The sequence below is a fragment of the Lithobates pipiens genome, unplaced genomic scaffold, assembly GCF_037356315.1.
Source record: "Lithobates pipiens isolate NorthernLeopardFrog02 unplaced genomic scaffold, aLitPip1_a1.2 Scaffold_16, whole genome shotgun sequence".
NCBI lineage: Eukaryota > Metazoa > Chordata > Amphibia > Anura > Ranidae > Lithobates > Lithobates pipiens.
In genome coordinates this window covers 315,690,880-315,710,983 of record NW_027507748.1, presented here as the reverse complement: position 1 = coordinate 315,710,983, position 20,104 = coordinate 315,690,880, and positions in this window count along the sequence as shown.

Sequence of the window (20,104 nt, the reverse complement as noted above, 5' to 3'; positions counted from 1 at the left end):
ACCGGTCAATATCTCCGGAGCCATAAGTCTTAGGAACTTGAAACTTGGTAGAGCGGAGCAGCTTAACCTATTCCATGTATTTACCAAGTATGGTGTCCGTGACACCAGATGGTTCAGGAGATCCAGTCACCCAAAGAGGAGCAACCTTGCGGGAAACGTATAGTGATAATTTTCACTATACCACGTTGGTAACTCCAGCGTGGCTGATCCCAAGTTCGTGCTGAGAAAGGAGGAGGGTCAATAACCATTGTTCAATGAGCTTCAGGCAGTTATCTGTGCAAAGGGCTACAAAGATATTGTAGACAGTCCACTTTAGGACTACATTACATGAGAGTAGTGTTTATATCTTTTCTCTGCTGTCCCGTCTGGTGTGCGTAGTCTCTACTGTAAAGTGTGGGAAGAGGGTATACCCCTTTACGGAGGATAGACAGCAGCACCTGTTCGCCCAGAGTATGGTGAATTGTCTGGAGGACCCTACAGTTACAAAACATACACGAGGGAACACAGTTTTTTAGTTTCCACTATACCGTGTTGTTGGTAACGTCACCGTGGCCGATAAAGGAGGGATTTGGCGGGTAAGGGCCAGTACATACCCTAAGTCTGGAAAGCAGTACTGGGGTTGTACTTAGAGCCTGGCCAAAGAGAACCGACCGGCACTTCGCTCCCTTGCAGGAAACGTAGTGGTTCGAGGTCAGAAGGCTAGCCACTGCAGTGGGTTGACACTTGTCATCCCTTTATTTTTTTTTTCCAGGATTCAGTGTGCTACATAACCTAAGGCTAGAAAGTACTGGGGTTGTAAACACACAGCCTGGCTTACCACACCGTTGGTAACTTCACCGTGGCCGGTCCCAAGTCCGTGCTGAGAAAGGAGGAGGGTAGATTTGAACTGAAAGTGCCAGTAGTACATACCCTAAGCCTAGAAAGGATTACTGGAGTTGTACACAGAGCCTGGCCACTGCAGCGGGTTGACACTTGTCATCCCTTTATTCTTTTTGTCCAGGATTGAGTGTGCTACATAACCTTAGTCTAGAAAGTACTGGGGTTGTACACACACAGCCTAGCTTACCACACCGTTGGTAACTCCACTCCAAACTTTTTGTCTAGGATTGAGTGTGTTATGTAGGGTCAGTAGTACATACCCTAAGTTTGTAAAGGAGTACTGGGGTTGTACACACAGCTTGGCCAAAGAGAACCGACAGGCATTTACCTCCCTTGCGGGAAACGTATCGGTTCAAGGTCAGAAGGCTAGCCGAGCTCTGGTGCCACCTTGTCAGCATGAATTTAGGATTTTTACCGGTCAATATCTCCGGAGCCATAAGTCTTAGGAACTTGAAACTTGGTAGAGCGGAGCAGCTTAACCTATTCCATGTATTTACCAAGTATGGTGTCCGTGACACCAGATGGTTCAGGAGATCCAGTCACCCAAAGAGGAGCAACCTTGCGGGAAACGTATAGTGATAATTTTCACTATACCACGTTGGTAACTCCAGCGTGGCTGATCCCAAGTTCGTGCTGAGAAAGGAGGAGGGTCAATAACCATTGTTCAATGAGCTTCAGGCAGTTATCTGTGCAAAGGGCTAAAAAGATATTATAGACAGTCCACTTTAGGACTACATTACATGAGAGTAGTGTTTATATCTTTTCTCTGCTGTCCCGTCTGGTGTGCGTAGTCTCTACTGTAAAGTGTGGGAAGAGGGTATACCCCTTTACGGAGGATAGACAGCAGCACCTGTTCGCCCAGAGTATGGTGAATTGTCTGGAGGACCCTACAGTTACAAAACATACACGAGGGAACACAGTTTTTTAGTTTCCACTATACCGTGTTGTTGGTAACGTCACCGTGGCCGATAAAGGAGGGATTTGGCGGGTAAGGGCCAGTACATACCCTAAGTCTGGAAAGCAGTACTGGGGTTGTACTTAGAGCCTGGCCAAAGAGAACCGACCGGCACTTCGCTCCCTTGCAGGAAACGTAGAGGTTCGAGGTCAGAAGGCTAGCCACTGCAGTGGGTTGACACTTGTCATCCCTTTATTTTTTTTGTCCAGGATTCAGTGTGCTACATAACCTAAGGCTAGAAAGTACTGGGGTTGTAAACACACAGCCTGGCTTACCACACCGTTGGTAACTCCACCGTGGCCGTTCCCAAGTCCGTGCTGAGAAAGAAGGAGGGTAGATTTGAACTGAAAGTGCCAGTAGTACATACCCTAAGCCTAGAAAGGATTACTGGAGTTGTACACAGAGCCTGGCCACTGCAGCGGGTTGACACTTGTCATCCCTTTATTCTTTTTGTCCAGGATTGAGTGTGCTACATAACCTTAGTCTAGAAAGTACTGGGGTTGTACACACACAGCCTAGCTTACCACACCGTTGGTAACTCCACTCCAAACTTTTTGTCTAGGATTGAGTGTGTTATGTAGGGTCAGTAGTACATACCCTAAGTTTGTAAAGGAGTACTGGGGTTGTACACACAGCTTGGCCAAAGAGAACCGACAGGCATTTACCTCCCTTGCGGGAAACGTATCGGTTCAAGGTCAGAAGGCTAGCCGAGCTCTGGTGCCACCTTGCCAGCATGAATTTAGGATTTTTACCGGTCAATATCTCCGGAGCCATAAGTCTTAGGAACTTGAAACTTGGTAGAGCGGAGCAGCTTAACCTATTCCATGTATTTACCAAGTATGGTGTCCGTGACACCAGATGGTTCAGGAGATCCAGTCACCCAAAGAGGAGCAACCTTGCGGGAAACGTATAGTGATAATTTTCACCATACCACGTTGCTAACTCCAGCGTGGCTGATCCCAAGTTCGTGCTGAGAAAGGAGGAGGGTCAATAACCATTGTTCAATGAGCTTCAGGCAGTTATCTGTGCAAAGGGCTAAAAAGATATTGTAGACAGTCCACTTTAGGACTACATTACATTAGAGTAGTGTTTATATCTTTTCTCTGCTGTCCCGTCTGGTGTGCATAGTCTCTACTGTAAAGTGTGGGAAGAGGGTATACCCCTTTACGGAGGATAGACAGCAGCACCTGTTCGCCCAGAGTATGGTGAATTGTCTGGAGGACCCTACAGTTACAAAACATACACGAGGGAACACAGTTTTTTAGTTTCCACTATACCGTGTTGTTGGTAACGTCACCGTGGCCGATAAAGGAGGGATTTGGCGGGTAAGGGCCAGTACATACCCTAAGTCTGGAAAGCAGTACTGGGGTTGTACTTAGAGCCTGGCCAAAGAGAACCGACCGGCACTTCGCTCCCTTGCAGGAAACGTAGTGGTTCGAGGTCAGAAGGCTAGCCACTGCAGTGGGTTGACACTTGTCATCCCTTTATTTTTTTTGTCCAGGATTCAGTGTGCTACATAACCTAAGGCTAGAAAGTACTGGGGTTGTAAACACACAGCCTGGCTTACCACACCGTTGGTAACTTCACCGTGGCCGGTCCCAAGTCCGTGCTGAGAAAGGAGGAGGGTAGATTTGAACTGAAAGTGCCAGTAGTACATACCCTAAGCCTAGAAAGGATTACTGGAGTTGTACACAGAGCCTGGCCACTGCAGCGGGTTGACACTTGTCATCCCTTTATTCTTTTTGTCCAGGATTGAGTGTGCTACATAACCTTAGTCTAGAAAGTACTGGGGTTGTACACACACAGCCTAGCTTACCACACCGTTGGTAACTCCACTCCAAACTTTTTGTCTAGGATTGAGTGTGTTATGTAGGGTCAGTAGTACATACCCTAAGTTTGTAAAGGAGTACTGGGGTTGTACACACAGCTTGGCCAAAGAGAACCGACAGGCATTTACCTCCCTTGCGGGAAACGTATCGGTTGAAGGTCAGAAGGCTAGCCGAGCTCTGGTGCCACCTTGTCAGCATGAATTTAGGATTTTTACCGGTCAATATCTCCGGAGCCATAAGTCTTAGGAACTTGAAACTTGGTAGAGCGGAGCAGCTTAACCTATTCCATGTATTTACCAAGTATGGTGTCCGTGACACCAGATGGTTCAGGAGATCCAGTCACCCAAAGAGGAGCAACCTTGCGGGAAACGTATAGTGATAATTTTCACCATACCACGTTGCTAACTCCAGCGTGGCTGATCCCAAGTTCGTGCTGAGAAAGGAGGAGGGTCAATAACCATTGTTCAATGAGCTTCAGGCAGTTATCTGTGCAAAGGGCTAAAAAGATATTGTAGACAGTCCACTTTAGGACTACATTACATTAGAGTAGTGTTTATATCTTTTCTCTGCTGTCCCGTCTGGTGTGCATAGTCTCTACTGTAAAGTGTGGGAAGAGGGTATACCCCTTTACGGAGGATAGACAGCAGCACCTGTTCGCCCAGAGTATGGTGAATTGTCTGGAGGACCCTACAGTTACAAAACATACACGAGGGAACACAGTTTTTTAGTTTCCACTATACCGTGTTGTTGGTAACGTCACCGTGGCCGATAAAGGAGGGATTTGGCGGGTAAGGGCCAGTACATACCCTAAGTCTGGAAAGCAGTACTGGGGTTGTACTTAGAGCCTGGCCAAAGAGAACCGACCGGCACTTCGCTCCCTTGCAGGAAACGTAGTGGTTCGAGGTCAGAAGGCTAGCCACTGCAGTGGGTTGACACTTGTCATCCCTTTATTTTTTTTTGTCCAGGGTTCAGTGTGCTACATAACCTAAGGCTAGAAAGTACTGGGGTTGTAAACACACAGCCTGGCTTACCACACCGTTGGTAACTCCACCGTGGCCGGTCCCAAGTCCGTGCTGAGAAAGGAGGAGGGTAGATTTGAACTGAAAGTGCCAGTAGTACATACCCTAAGCCTAGAAAGGAGTACTGGAGTTGTACACAGAGCCTGGCCACTGCAGCGGGTTGACACTTGTCATCCCTTTATTCTTTTTGTCCAGGATTGAGTGTGCTACATAACCTTAGTCTAGAAAGTACTGGGGTTGTACACACACAGCCTAGCTTACCACACCGTTGGTAACTCCACTCCAAACTTTTTGTCTAGGATTGAGTGTGTTATGTAGGGTCAGTAGTACATACCCTAAGTTTGTAAAGGAGTACTGGGGTTGTACACACAGCTTGGCCAAAGAGAACCGACAGGCATTTACCTCCCTTGCGGGAAACGTATCGGTTCAAGGTCAGAAGGCTAGCCGAGCTCTGGTGCCACCTTGTCAGCATGAATTTAGGATTTTTACCGGTCAATATCTCCGGAGCCATAAGTCTTAGGAACTTGAAACTTGGTAGAGCGGAGCAGCTTAACCTATTCCATGTATTTACCAAGTATGGTGTCCGTGACACCAGATGGTTCAGGAGATCCAGTCACCCAAAGAGGAGCAACCTTGCGGGAAACGTATAGTGATAATTTTCACTATACCACGTTGGTAACTCCAGCGTGGCTGATCCCAAGTTCGTGCTGAGAAAGGAGGAGGGTCAATAACCATTGTTCAATGAGCTTCAGGCAGTTATCTGTGCAAAGGGCTAAAAAGATATTGTAGACAGTCCACTTTAGGACTACATTACATGAGAGTAGTGTTTATATCTTTTCTCTGCTGTCCCGTCTGGTGTGCGTAGTCTCTACTGTAAAGTGTGGGAAGAGGGTATACCCCTTTACGGAGGATAGACAGCAGCACCTGTTCGCCCAGAGTATGGTGAATTGTCTGGAGGACCCTACAGTTACAAAACATACACGAGGGAACACAGTTTTTTAGTTTCCACTATACCGTGTTGTTGGTAACGTCACCGTGGCCGATAAAGGAGGGATTTGGCGGGTAAGGGCCAGTACATACCCTAAGTCTGGAAAGCAGTACTGGGGTTGTACTTAGAGCCTGGCCAAAGAGAACCGACCGGCACTTCGCTCCCTTGCAGGAAACGTAGAGGTTCGAGGTCAGAAAGCTAGCCACTGCAGTGGGTTGACACTTGTCATCCCTTTATTTTTTTTGTCCAGGATTCAGTGTGCTACATAACCTAAGGCTAGAAAGTACTGGGGTTGTAAACACACAGCCTGGCTTACCACACCATTGGTAACTCCACCGTGGCCGTTCCCAAGTCCGTGCTGAGAAAGAAGGAGGGTAGATTTGAACTGAAAGTGCCAGTAGTACATACCCTAAGCCTAGAAAGGATTACTGGAGTTGTACACAGAGCCTGGCCACTGCAGCGGGTTGACACTTGTCATCCCTTTATTCTTTTTGTCCAGGATTGAGTGTGCTACATAACCTTAGTCTAGAAAGTACTGGGGTTGTACACACACAGCCTAGCTTACCACACCGTTGGTAACTCCACTCCAAACTTTTTGTCTAGGATTGAGTGTGTTATGTAGGGTCAGTAGTACATACCCTAAGTTTGTAAAGGAGTACTGGGGTTGTACACACAGCTTGGCCAAAGAGAACCGACAGGCATTTACCTCCCTTGCGGGAAACGTATCGGTTCAAGGTCAGAAGGCTAGCCGAGCTCTGGTGCCACCTTGTCAGCATGAATTTAGGATTTTTACCGGTCAATATCTCCGGAGCCATAAGTCTTAGGAACTTGAAACTTGGTAGAGCGGAGCAGCTTAACCTATTCCATGTATTTACCAAGTATGGTGTCCGTGACACCAGATGGTTCAGGAGATCCAGTCACCCAAAGAGGAGCAACCTTGCGGGGAACGTATAGTGATAATTTTCACCATACCACGTTGCTAACTCCAGCGTGGCTGATCCCAAGTTCGTGCTGAGAAAGGAGGAGGGTCAATAACCATTGTTCAATGAGCTTCAGGCAGTTATCTGTGCAAAGGGCTAAAAAGATATTGTAGACAGTCCACTTTAGGACTACATTACATTAGAGTAGTGTTTATATCTTTTCTCTGCTGTCCCGTCTGGTGTGCATAGTCTCTACTGTAAAGTGTGGGAAGAGGGTATACCCCTTTACGGAGGATAGACAGCAGCACCTGTTCGCCCAGAGTATGGTGAATTGTCTGGAGGACCCTACAGTTACAAAACATACACGAGGGAACACAGTTTTTTAGTTTCCACTATACCGTGTTGTTGGTAACGTCACCGTGGCCGATAAAGGAGGGATTTGGCGGGTAAGGGCCAGTACATACCCTAAGTCTGGAAAGCAGTACTGGGGTTGTACTTAGAGCCTGGCCAAAGAGAACCGACCGGCACTTCGCTCCCTTGCAGGAAACGTAGTGGTTCGAGGTCAGAAGGCTAGCCACTGCAGTGGGTTGACACTTGTCATCCCTTTATTTTTTTTTGTCCAGGGTTCAGTGTGCTACATAACCTAAGGCTAGAAAGTACTGGGGTTGTAAACACACAGCCTGGCTTACCACACCGTTGGTAACTCCACCGTGGCCGGTCCCAAGTCCGTGCTGAGAAAGGAGGAGGGTAGATTTGAACTGAAAGTGCCAGTAGTACATACCCTAAGCCTAGAAAGGATTACTGGAGTTGTACACAGAGCCTGGCCACTGCAGCGGGTTGACACTTGTCATCCCTTTATTCTTTTTGTCCAGGATTGAGTGTGCTACATAACCTTAGTCTAGAAAGTACTGGGGTTGTACACACACAGCCTAGCTTACCACACCGTTGGTAACTCCACTCCAAACTTTTTGTCTAGGATTGAGTGTGTTATGTAGGGTCAGTAGTACATACCCTAAGTTTGTAAAGGAGTACTGGGGTTGTACACACAGCTTGGCCAAAGAGAACCGACAGGCATTTACCTCCCTTGCGTGAAACGTATCGGTTCAAGGTCAGAAGGCTAGCCGAGCTCTGGTGCCACCTTGTCAGCATGAATTTAGGATTTTTACCGGTCAATATCTCCGGAGCCATAAGTCTTAGGAACTTGAAACTTGGTAGAGCGGAGCAGCTTAACCTATTCCATGTATTTACCAAGTATGGTGTCCGTGACACCAGATGGTTCAGGAGATCCAGTCACCCAAAGAGGAGCAACCTTGCGGGAAACGTATAGTGATAATTTTCACCATACCACGTTGCTAACTCCAGCGTGGCTGATCCCAAGTTCGTGCTGAGAAAGGAGGAGGGTCAATAACCATTGTTCAATGAGCTTCAGGCAGTTATCTGTGCAAAGGGCTAAAAAGATATTGTAGACAGTCCACTTTAGGACTACATTACATTAGAGTAGTGTTTATATCTTTTCTCTGCTGTCCCGTCTGGTGTGCATAGTCTCTACTGTAAAGTGTGGGAAGAGGGTATACCCCTTTACGGAGGATAGACAGCAGCACCTGTTCGCCCAGAGTATGGTGAATTGTCTGGAGGACCCTACAGTTACAAAACATACACGAGGGAACACAGTTTTTTAGTTTCCACTATACCGTGTTGTTGGTAACGTCACCGTGGCCGATAAAGGAGGGATTTGGCGGGTAAGGGCCAGTACATACCCTAAGTCTGGAAAGCAGTACTGGGGTTGTACTTAGAGCCTGGCCAAAGAGAACCGACCGGCACTTCGCTCCCTTGCAGGAAACGTAGTGGTTCGAGGTCAGAAGGCTAGCCACTGCAGTGGGTTGACACTTGTCATCCCTTTATTTTTTTTTGTCCAGGGTTCAGTGTGCTACATAACCTAAGGCTAGAAAGTACTGGGGTTGTAAACACACAGCCTGGCTTACCACACCGTTGGTAACTCCACCGTGGCCGGTCCCAAGTCCGTGCTGAGAAAGGAGGAGGGTAGATTTGAACTGAAAGTGCCAGTAGTACATACCCTAAGCCTAGAAAGGAGTACTGGAGTTGTACACAGAGCCTGGCCACTGCAGCGGGTTGACACTTGTCATCCCTTTATTCTTTTTGTCCAGGATTGAGTGTGCTACATAACCTTAGTCTAGAAAGTACTGGGGTTGTACACACACAGCCTAGCTTACCACACCGTTGGTAACTCCACTCCAAACTTTTTGTCTAGGATTGAGTGTGTTATGTAGGGTCAGTAGTACATACCCTAAGTTTGTAAAGGAGTACTGGGGTTGTACACACAGCTTGGCCAAAGAGAACCGACAGGCATTTACCTCCCTTGCGGGAAACGTATCGGTTCAAGGTCAGAAGGCTAGCCGAGCTCTGGTGCCACCTTGTCAGCATGAATTTAGGATTTTTACCGGTCAATATCTCCGGAGCCATAAGTCTTAGGAACTTGAAACTTGGTAGAGCGGAGCAGCTTAACCTATTCCATGTATTTACCAAGTATGGTGTCCGTGACACCAGATGGTTCAGGAGATCCAGTCACCCAAAGAGGAGCAACCTTGCGGGAAACGTATAGTGATAATTTTCACTATACCACGTTGTTAACTCCAGCGTGGCTGATCCCAAGTTCGTGCTGAGAAAGGAGGAGGGTCAATAACCATTGTTCAATGAGCTTCAGGCAGTTATCTGTGCAAAGGGCTAAAAAGATATTGTAGACAGTCCACTTTAGGACTACATTACATGAGAGTAGTGTTTATATCTTTTCTCTGCTGTCCCGTCTGGTGTGCGTAGTCTCTACTGTAAAGTGTGGGAAGAGGGTATACCCCTTTACGGAGGATAGACAGCAGCACCTGTTCGCCCAGAGCATGGTGAATTGTCTGGAGGACCCTACAGTTACAAAACATACACTAGGGAACACAGTTTTTTAGTTTCCACTATACCGTGTTGTTGGTAACGTCACCGTGGCCGATAAAGGAGGGATTTGGCGGGTAAGGGCCAGTACATACCCTAAGTCTGGAAAGCAGTACTGGGGTTGTACTTAGAGCCTGGCCAAAGAGAACCGACCGGCACTTCGCTCCCTTGCAGGAAACGTAGTGGTTCGAGGTCAGAAGGCTAGCCACTGCAGTGGGTTGACACTTGTCATCCCTTTATTTTTTTTGTCCAGGATTCAGTGTGCTACATAACCTAAGGCTAGAAAGTACTGGGGTTGTAAACACACAGTCTGGCTTACCACACCGTTGGTAACTCCACCGTGGCCGGTCCCAAGTCCGTGCTGAGAAAGGAGGAGGGTAGATTTGAACTGAAAATGCCAGTAGTACATACCCTAAGCCTAGAAAGGAGTACTGGAGTTGTACACAGAGCCTGGCCACTGCAGCGGGTTGACACTTGTCATCCCTTTATTCTTTTTGTCCAGGATTGAGTGTGCTACATAACCTTAGTCTAGAAAGTACTGGGGTTGTACACACACAGCCTAGCTTACCACACCGTTGGTAACTCCACTCCAAACATTTTGTCTAGGATTGAGTGTGTTATGTAGGGTCAGTAGTACATACCCTAAGTTTGTAAAGGAGTACTGGGGTTGTACACACACCTTGGCCAAAGAGAACCGACAAGCATTTACCTCCCTTGCGGGAAACGTATCGGTTCAAGGTCAGAAGGCTAGCCGAGCTCTGGTGCCACCTTGTCAGCATGAATTTAGGATTTTTACCGGTCAATATCTCCGGAGCCATAAGTCTTAGGAACTTGAAACTTGGTAGAGCGGAGCAGCTTAACCTATTCCATGTATTTACCAAGTATGGTGTCCGTGACACCAGATGGTTCAGGAGATCCAGTCACCCAAAGAGGAGCAACCTTGCGGGAAACGTATAGTGATAATTTTCACCATACCACGTTGCTAACTCCAGCGTGGCTGATCCCAAGTTCGTGCTGAGAAAGGAGGAGGGTCAATAACCATTGTTCAATGAGCTTCAGGCAGTTATCTGTGCAAAGGGCTAAAAAGATATTGTAGACAGTCCACTTTAGGACTACATTACATTAGAGTAGTGTTTATATCTTTTCTCTGCTGTCCCGTCTGGTGTGCGTAGTCTCTACTGTAAAGTGTGGGAAGAGGGTATACCCCTTTACGGAGGATAGACAGCAGCACCTGTTCGCCCAGAGTATGGTGAATTGTCTGGAGGACCCTACAGTTACAAAACATACACGAGGGAACACAGTTTTTTAGTTTCCACTATACCGTGTTGTTGGTAACGTCACCGTGGCCGATAAAGGAGGGATTTGGCGGGTAAGGGCCAGTACATACCCTAAGTCTGGAAAGCAGTACTGGGGTTGTACTTAGAGCCTGGCCAAAGAGAACCGACCGGCACTTCGCTCCCTTGCAGGAAACGTAGTGGTTCGAGGTCAGAAGGCTAGCCACTGCAGTGGGTTGACACTTGTCATCCCTTTATTTTTTTTGTCCAGGATTCAGTGTGCTACATAACCTAAGGCTAGAAAGTACTGGGGTTGTAAACACACAGCCTGGCTTACCACACCGTTGGTAACTCCACCGTGACCGGTCCCAAGTCCGTGCTGAGAAAGGAGGAGGGTAGATTTGAACTGAAAATGCCAGTAGTACATACCCTAAGCCTAGAAAGGAGTACTGGAGTTGTACACAGAGCCTGGCCACTGCAGCGGGTTGACACTTGTCATCCCTTTATTCTTTTTGTCCAGGATTGAGTGTGCTACATAACCTTAGTCTAGAAAGTACTGGGGTTGTACACACACAGCCTAGCTTACCACACCGTTGGTAACTCCACTCCAAACTTTTTGTCTAGGATTAAGTGTGTTATGTAGGGTCAGTAGTACATACCCTAAGTTTGTAAAGGAGTACTGGGGTTGTACACACAGCTTGGCCAAAGAGAACCGACAGGCATTTACCTCCCTTGCGGGAAACGTATCGGTTCAAGGTCAGAAGGCTAGCCGAGCTCTGGTGCCACCTTGTCAGCATGAATTTAGGATTTTTACCGGTCAATATCTCCGGAGCCATAAGTCTTAGGAACTTGAAACTTGGTAGAGCGGAGCAGCTTAACCTATTCCATGTATTTACCAAGTATGGTGTCCGTGACACCAGATGGTTTAGGAGATCCAGTCACCCAAAGAGGAGCAACCTTGCGGGAAACATATAGTGATAATTTTCACTATACCACGTTGGTAACTCCAGCGTGGCTGATCCCAAGTTCGTGCTGAGAAAGGAGGAGGGTCAATAACCATTGTTCAATGAGCTTCAGGCAGTTATCTGTGCAAAGGGCTAAAAAGATATTGTAGACAGTCCACTTTAGGACTACATTACATGAGAGTAGTGTTTATATCTTTTCTCTGCTGTCCCGTCTGGTGTGCGTAGTCTCTACTGTAAAGTGTGGGAAGAGGGTATACCCCTTTACGGAGGATAGACAGCAGCACCTGTTCGCCCAGAGTATGGTGAATTGTCTGGAGGACCCTACAGTTACAAAACATACACGAGGGAACACAGTTTTTTAGTTTCCACTATACCGTGTTGTTGGTAACGTCACCGTGGCCGATAAAGGAGGGATTTGGCGGGTAAGGGCCAGTACATACCCTAAGTCTGGAAAGCAGTACTGGGGTTGTACTTAGAGCCTGGCCAAAGAGAACCGACCGGCACTTCGCTCCCTTGCAGGAAACGTAGTGGTTCGAGGTCAGAAGGCTAGCCACTGCAGTGGGTTGACACTTGTAATCCCTTTATTTTTTTTGTCCAGGATTCAGTGTGCTACATAACCTAAGGCTAGAAAGTACTGGGGTTGTAAACACACAGCCTGGCTTACCACACCGTTGGTAACTCCACCGTGGCCGGTCCCAAGTCCGTGCTGAGAAAGGAGGAGGGTAGATTTGAAGGGAAAGTGCCAGTAGTACATACCCTAAGCCTAGAAGGGAGTACTGGAGTTGTACACAGAGCCTGGCCACTGCAGGAGGTTGACACTTGTCATGACTTTATTCTTTTTGTCCAGGATTGAGTGTGCTACATAACCTTAGTCTAGAAAGTACTGGGGTTGTACACACACAGCCTGGCTTACCACACCGTTGGTAACTCCACTGTGGCCGGTCCCAAGTCCCTGCTGAGAAAGGAGGAGGGTAGATTTGAAGGGAAAGGGCCAGTAGTACATACCCTAAGTCTGGAAAGTAGTACTGGGGTTGTACACACAGCCTGGCCACTGCAGCGGTTTGACACTTGTCAAATTTTTGTCCAGGATTGAGTGTGTTATGTAGGGTCAGTAGTACATACCCTAAGTCTGTAAAGGAGTACTGGGGTTGTACACACAGCTTGGCCAAAGAGAACTGACAGGCACTTAGCTCCCTTGCGGGAAACGTATCTACGTGTTGTAGATATGTGCAATTTACAGGTTGTAGATATGTGCATTTTACAGGTTGTAGATATGTGCGATTTGCATGTTGTAGATATGTGCAATTTACATAATGCGATTTACCGAATGTAGATATGTGCGATTTGCATGTTGTAGATATGTGCGATTTACAGGTTGTATATATGTGCGATTTGCAGGTTGTAGATATGTGCGATTTACAGGTTGTCGATATGTGCGATTTGCATGTTGTAGATATGTGCAATTTACAGGTTGTAGAAATGTTCAATTTACAGGTTGTAGATATGAGCAATTTATAGAATGCGATTTACAGAATGCAGATATGTGCAATTTACAGGTTGTAGATATGTGCGATTTGCATGTTGTAGATATGTGCAATTTACAGGTTGTAGATATTTGCATTTTACAGGTTGTAGATATGTGCGATTTGCATGTTGTAGATATGTGCAATTTACAGGTTGTAGATATGTGCGATTTGCATGTTGTAGATATGTGCGATTTACAGGTTATAGATATGTGCAGTTTGCATGTTGTAGATATGTGCCATTTACAGGTTGTAGATATGTGCGATTTACAGGTTTTAGATATGTGAAATTTGCATGTTGTAGATATGTGTGATTTACAGGTTGTAGATATGTGCGATTTACAAGTTGTAGATATGTGCGATTTGCATGTTGTATATTTTTGCGATTTACAGGTTATAGATATGTGCAATTTACAGAATGCAATTTTCATGATGCAGATATGTGCAATTTACAGGTTGTAGATATGTGCGATTTACAGGTTGTAGATATGTGCGATTTACAGAATGCAGATGTGTGATTTACAGAATGCAGATGTGTGATTTACAGAATGCATATATGTGTAATTTAAAGAATGCGATTTACATAATGCAGATATGTGCGATTTACATTTTGCAATATGCAGATATGGGCAATTTAGAGTTTGCAGAATGCAGATATGTGCAATTTACAAGTTGTAGATTTGTGCGATTTACAGGTTGTAGAGATGTGCGATTTACAGGTTGTAGATTTGTACGATTTACAGATTGTAGATGTGTGCTATTTGCATGTTGTAGATATGTGTGATTTACAGGTTGTAGATATGTGAAATTTACAGGTTGTAGATATGTGCGATATACAGATTATAGATATGTGCGATTTGCATGTTGTAGATATGTGCGATTTACAGGTTGTCGATATGTGCGATTTGCATGTTGTAGATATTTGCGATTTACAGGTTATAGATATGTGCAATTTACAGAATGCAATTTACAGAATGCAGATATGTGCAATTTACAGGTTGTAGATATGTGCGATTTACAGGTTGTAGATATGTGTGATTTGCATGTTGTAGATATGTGCAATTTACAGGTTGTAGATATGTGCGATTTACATGTTGTAGATATGTGCGATTTACAGGTTGTAGATGTGTGCGATTTACATGTTGTAGAAATGTGCAATTTACAGGTTGTAGATATGTGCGATTTGCATGTTTTAGATATGTGCAATTTACAGAATGCAGATTGTGATTTACAGAATGCAGGTATGTGCGATTTAAAGAATGCGATTTACTGAATGTAGATATGTGTGATTTACATGTTGCAGAATGCAGATATGTGCAATATACAGGTTGTAGATATGTGATATTTACATGTTGTAGATATGTGCGATTTGTATGTTGTAGATATATGCAATTTACAGGTTGTAGATATTTGCGATTTGCATCTTGAAGATATGTGCATTTTGCATGTTGTAGATATGTGCTATTAGCATATTGTAGATATGTGCAATTAGCATATTGTAGATATGTGCGATTTATAGGTTGTAGATATGTGCAATTTGCACATTGTAGATATGTGCCATTCACAGGTTGTAGATATGTGCCATTTACAGGTTGTCGATATGTGCGATTTGCATGTTGTAGATGTGTGCAATTTGCATGTTGTAGATATGTGCATTTTACAGGTTGTAGATATATGCAATTTACAGGTTGTAGATATGTGCGATTTACAGATTGTACATATGTGCGATTTACACATTGTAGATATGTGCAATTTACAGAATGTGATTTACAGAATGCAGATATGTGCAATTTACAGGTTGTAGATGTGTGCGATTCACAGGTTGTAGATATGTGCGATTTAAAGGTTGTAGATATGTGTGATTTGCATGTTGTAGATATCTGCGATTTGCATGTTGTAGATATGTGCGATTTACATGTTGTAGATATGTGCAATTTACAGGTTGTAGATATGTGCAATTTACAGACTGCAGATTGTGACTTACAGAATGGAGGTATGTGCAATTTACAGAATGTGATTTACCGAATGTAGATATGTGCGGTTTGCATGTTGTAGATATGTGCAATTTGCATGTTGTAGATATGTGCAGTTTACAGGTTGTAGATATGTGCGATTTACAGATTTTAGATATGTGCAATTTGCATGTTGTAGATATGTGCGATTTACAGGTTGTAGATATGTGCGATTTGCATGTTGTAGATATGTGCAATTTACAGAATGTGATTTACAGAATGCAGATATGTGCAATTTACAGGTTGTAGATATGTGCGATTTAAAGGTTGTAGATATGTGCGATTTACAGGTTGTAGATATGTGTGATTTGCATGTTGTAGATATGTGCATTTTGCATGTTGTAGATATGTGCAATTTACAGATTGTAGATATGTGTGATTTGCATGTTGTAGATATGTGCAATTTACAGGTTGTAGATATGTGCAATGTACAGAATGCAGATTGTGATTTACAGAATGCAGGTATGTGCGATTTACAGAATGCGATTTACCGAATGTAGATATGTGCAATTTGCATGTTGTAGATATGTGCGATTTACAGGTTGTAGATATGTGCGATATGCATGTTGTAGATATGTGCAATTTACAGGTTATAGATATGTGCAATTTACAGAAAGCGATTTACAGATTGCAGATATGTGCTATTTACAGGTTGTAGATATATGCTATTTGCAAGTTGTAGATATGTGTGATTTACAGGTTGTAGATACGTGCGATTTGCATGTTTTAGATATGTGCGATTTACAGGTTGTAGATATGTGCAATTTGTACATTGTATATATGTGCCATTTACAGGTTGTAGATATGTGCCATTTACAGGTTGTCGATATGTGCGATTTGCATGTTGTAGATATGTGCGATTTACAGGATATAGATATGTGCAATTTACAGAATGCGATTTACAGAATGCTGATATGTGAAATTTACAGGTTGTAGATGTGTGCGATTTGCATGTTGTAGATATGTGCAATTTACAGGTTGTAGATATATGCAATTTACAGGTTGTAGATATGTGCGATTTACAGATTGTACATATGTGTGATTTACACATTGTAGATATGTGCAATTTACAGAATGCGATTTACAGAATGCAGATATGTACAATTTACAGGTTGTAGATGTGTGCGATTTACAGGTTGTAGATATGTGCGATTTACAGGTTGTAAATATGTGTGATTTGCATGTTGTAGATATCTGCGATTTGCATGTTGTAGATATGTGCGATTTACATGTTGTAGATATGTGCAATTTACAGGTTGTAGATATGTGCAATTTAAAGACTGCAGATTGTGACTTACAGAATGGAGGTATGTGCAATTTACAGAATGTGATTTACCGAATGTAGATATGTGCGGTTTGCATGTTGTAGATATGTGCAATTTGCATGTTGTAGATATGTGCAATTTACATGTTGTAGATATGTGCAATTTACAGGTTGTAGATGTGTGCGATTTACAGGTTGTAGATATGTGCGATTTGCATGTTGTAGATATGTGCAATTTACATGTTGTAGATATTTGCAATTAGCATATTGTAGATATGTGCGATTTACAGGTTGTAGATATGTGCAATTTGCACATTGTAGATATGTGCCATTCACAGGTTGTAGATATGTGCCATTTACAGGTTGTCGATATGTGCGATTTGCATATTGTAGATGTGTGCGATTTGCATGTTGTAGATATGTGCATTTTACAGGTTGTAGATATATGCAATTTACAGGTTGTAGATATGTGCGATTTACAGATTGTACATATGTGCGATTTACACATTGTAGATATGTGCAATTTACAGAATGTGATTTACAGAATGCAGATATGTGCAATTTACAGGTTGTAGATGTGTGCGATTTACAGGTTGTAGATATGTGCGATTTAAAGGTTGTAGATATGTGTGATTTGCATGTTGTAGATATCTGCGATTTGCATGTTGTAGATATGTGCGATTTACATGTTGTAGATATGTGCAATTTACAGGTTGTAGATATGTGCAATTTACAGACTGCAGATTGTGACTTACAGAATGGAGGTATGTGCAATTTACAGAATGTGATTTACCGAATGTAGATATGTGCGGTTTGCATGTTGTAGATATGTGCAATTTGCATGTTGTAGATATGTGCAGTTTACAGGTTGTAGATATGTGCGATTTACAGATTTTAGATATGTGCAATTTGCATGTTGTAGATATGTGCGATTTACAGGTTGTAGATATGTGCGATTTGCATGTTGTAGATATGTGCAATTTACAGAATGCGATTTACAGAATGCAGATATGTGCAATTTACAGGTTGTAGATATGTGCGAATTACAGGTTGTAGATATGTGCGATTTACAGGTTGTAGATATGTGTGATTTGCATGTTGTAGATATCTGCGATTTGCATGTTGTAGATATGTGCGATTTACATGTTGTAGATATGTGCAATTTACAGGTTGTAGATATGTGCAATTTACAGACTGCAGATTGTGACTTACAGAATGGAGGTATGTGCGATTTACAGAATGTGATTTACCGAATGTAGATATGTGCGGTTTGAATGTTGTAGATATGTACAATTTGCATGTTGTAGATATGTGCAATTTACAGGTTGTAGATATGTGCGATTTACAGGTTGTAGATATGTGTGATTTGCATGTTGTAGATATGTGCAATTTACAGAATGCGATTTACAGAATGCAGATATGTGCAATTTACAAGTAGTAGATATGTGCGATTTAAAGGTTGTAGATATGTGCGATTTACAGGTTGTAGATATGTGTGATTTGCATGTTGTAGATATGTGCAATTTGCATGTTGTAGATATGTGTGATTTGCATGTTGTAGATATGTGCAATTTACAGGTTGTAGATATGTGCAATGTACAGAATGTAGATTGCGATTTACAGAATGCGATGTACCAAATGTAGATATGTGCAATTTGCATGTTGTAGATATGTGCGATTTACAGGTTGTAGATATGTGCGATATGCATGTTGTAGAGATGTGCAATTTACAGGTTATAGATATGTGCATTTTACAGAAAGCGATTTACAGATTGCAGATATGTGCTATTTACAGGTTGTAGATATATGCTATTTGCATGTTGTAGATATGTGCAATTTACAGGTTGTAGATACGTGCGATTTGCATGTGGTAGATATGTGCGATTTACAGGTTGTAGATATGTGCAATTTAGAAGTTGTAGATATGTGCGATTTGCATGTTGTAAATATGTGCCATTTACAGGTGGTAGATATGTGCGATTTACAGGTTGTCGATATGTGCAATTTGCATGTTGTAGATATGTGCGATTTACAAGTTATAGATATGTGCAATTTACAGAATGCGATTTACACAATGTAGATATGTGCTATTTACAGGTTGTAGATATGTGCGATTTGCATGTTGTAGATATGTGCGATTTACAAGCTATAGATATGTGCAATTTACAGAATGCGATTTACACAATGTAGATATGTGCTATTTACAGGTTGTAGATATGTGCGATTTGCATGTTGTACATATGTGCAATTTACATGTTGTAGATATGTGCAATTTACAGGTTGTAGATGTGTGCGATTTACAGGTTGTAGATATGTGCGATTTACAGGTTGTTGATATGTGTGATTTGCATGTTTTAAATATCTGCGATTTGCATGTTGTAGATATGTGCGATTTACATGTTGTAGATATGTGCAATTTACAGGTTGTAGATATGTGCAATTTACAGACTGCAGATTGTGACTTACAGAATGGAGGTATGTGCGATTTACAGAATGTGATTTACCGAATGTAGATATGTGCGGTTTGAATGTTGTAGATATGTACAATTTGCATGTTGTAGATATGTGCAATTTACAGGTTGTAGATATGTGCGATTTACAGGTTGTAGATATGTGTGATTTGCATGTTGTAGATATGTGCAATTTACAGAATGCGATTTACAGAATGCAGATATGTGCAATTTACAAGTTGTAGATATGTGCGATTTAAAGGTTGTAGATATGTGCGATTTACAGGTTGTAGATATGTGTGATTTGCATGTTGTAGATATGTGCAATTTGCATGTTGTAGATATGTGTGATTTGCATGTTGTAGATATGTGCAATTTACAGGTTGTAGATATGTGCAATGTACAGAATGTAGATTGCGATTTACAGAATGCGATGTACCGAATGTAGATATGTGCAATTTGCATGTTGTAGATATGTGCGATTTACAGGTTGTAGATATGTGCGATATGCATGTTGTAGAGATGTGCAATTTACAGGTTATAGATATGTGCATTTTACAGAAAGCGATTTACAGATTGCAGATATGTGCTATTTACAGGTTGTAGATATATGCTATTTGCATGTTGTAGATATGTGCAATTTACAGGTTGTAGATACGTGCGATTTGCATGTGGTAGATATGTGCGATTTACAGGTTGTAGATATGTGCAATTTAGAAGTTGTAGATATGTGCGATTTGCATGTTGTAAATATGTGCCATTTACAGGTGGTAGATATGTGCGATTTACAGGTTGTCGATATGTGCAATTTGCATGTTGTAGATATGTGCGATTTACAAGTTATAGATATGTGCAATTTACAGAATGCGATTTACACAATGTAGATATGTGCTATTTACAGGTTGTAGATATGTGCGATTTGCATGTTGTAGATATGTGCGATTTACAAGTTATAGATATGTGCAATTTACAGAATGCGATTTACACAATGTAGATATGTGCTATTTACAGGTTGTAGATATGTGCGATTTGCATGTTGTACATATGTGCAATTTACATGTTGTAGATATG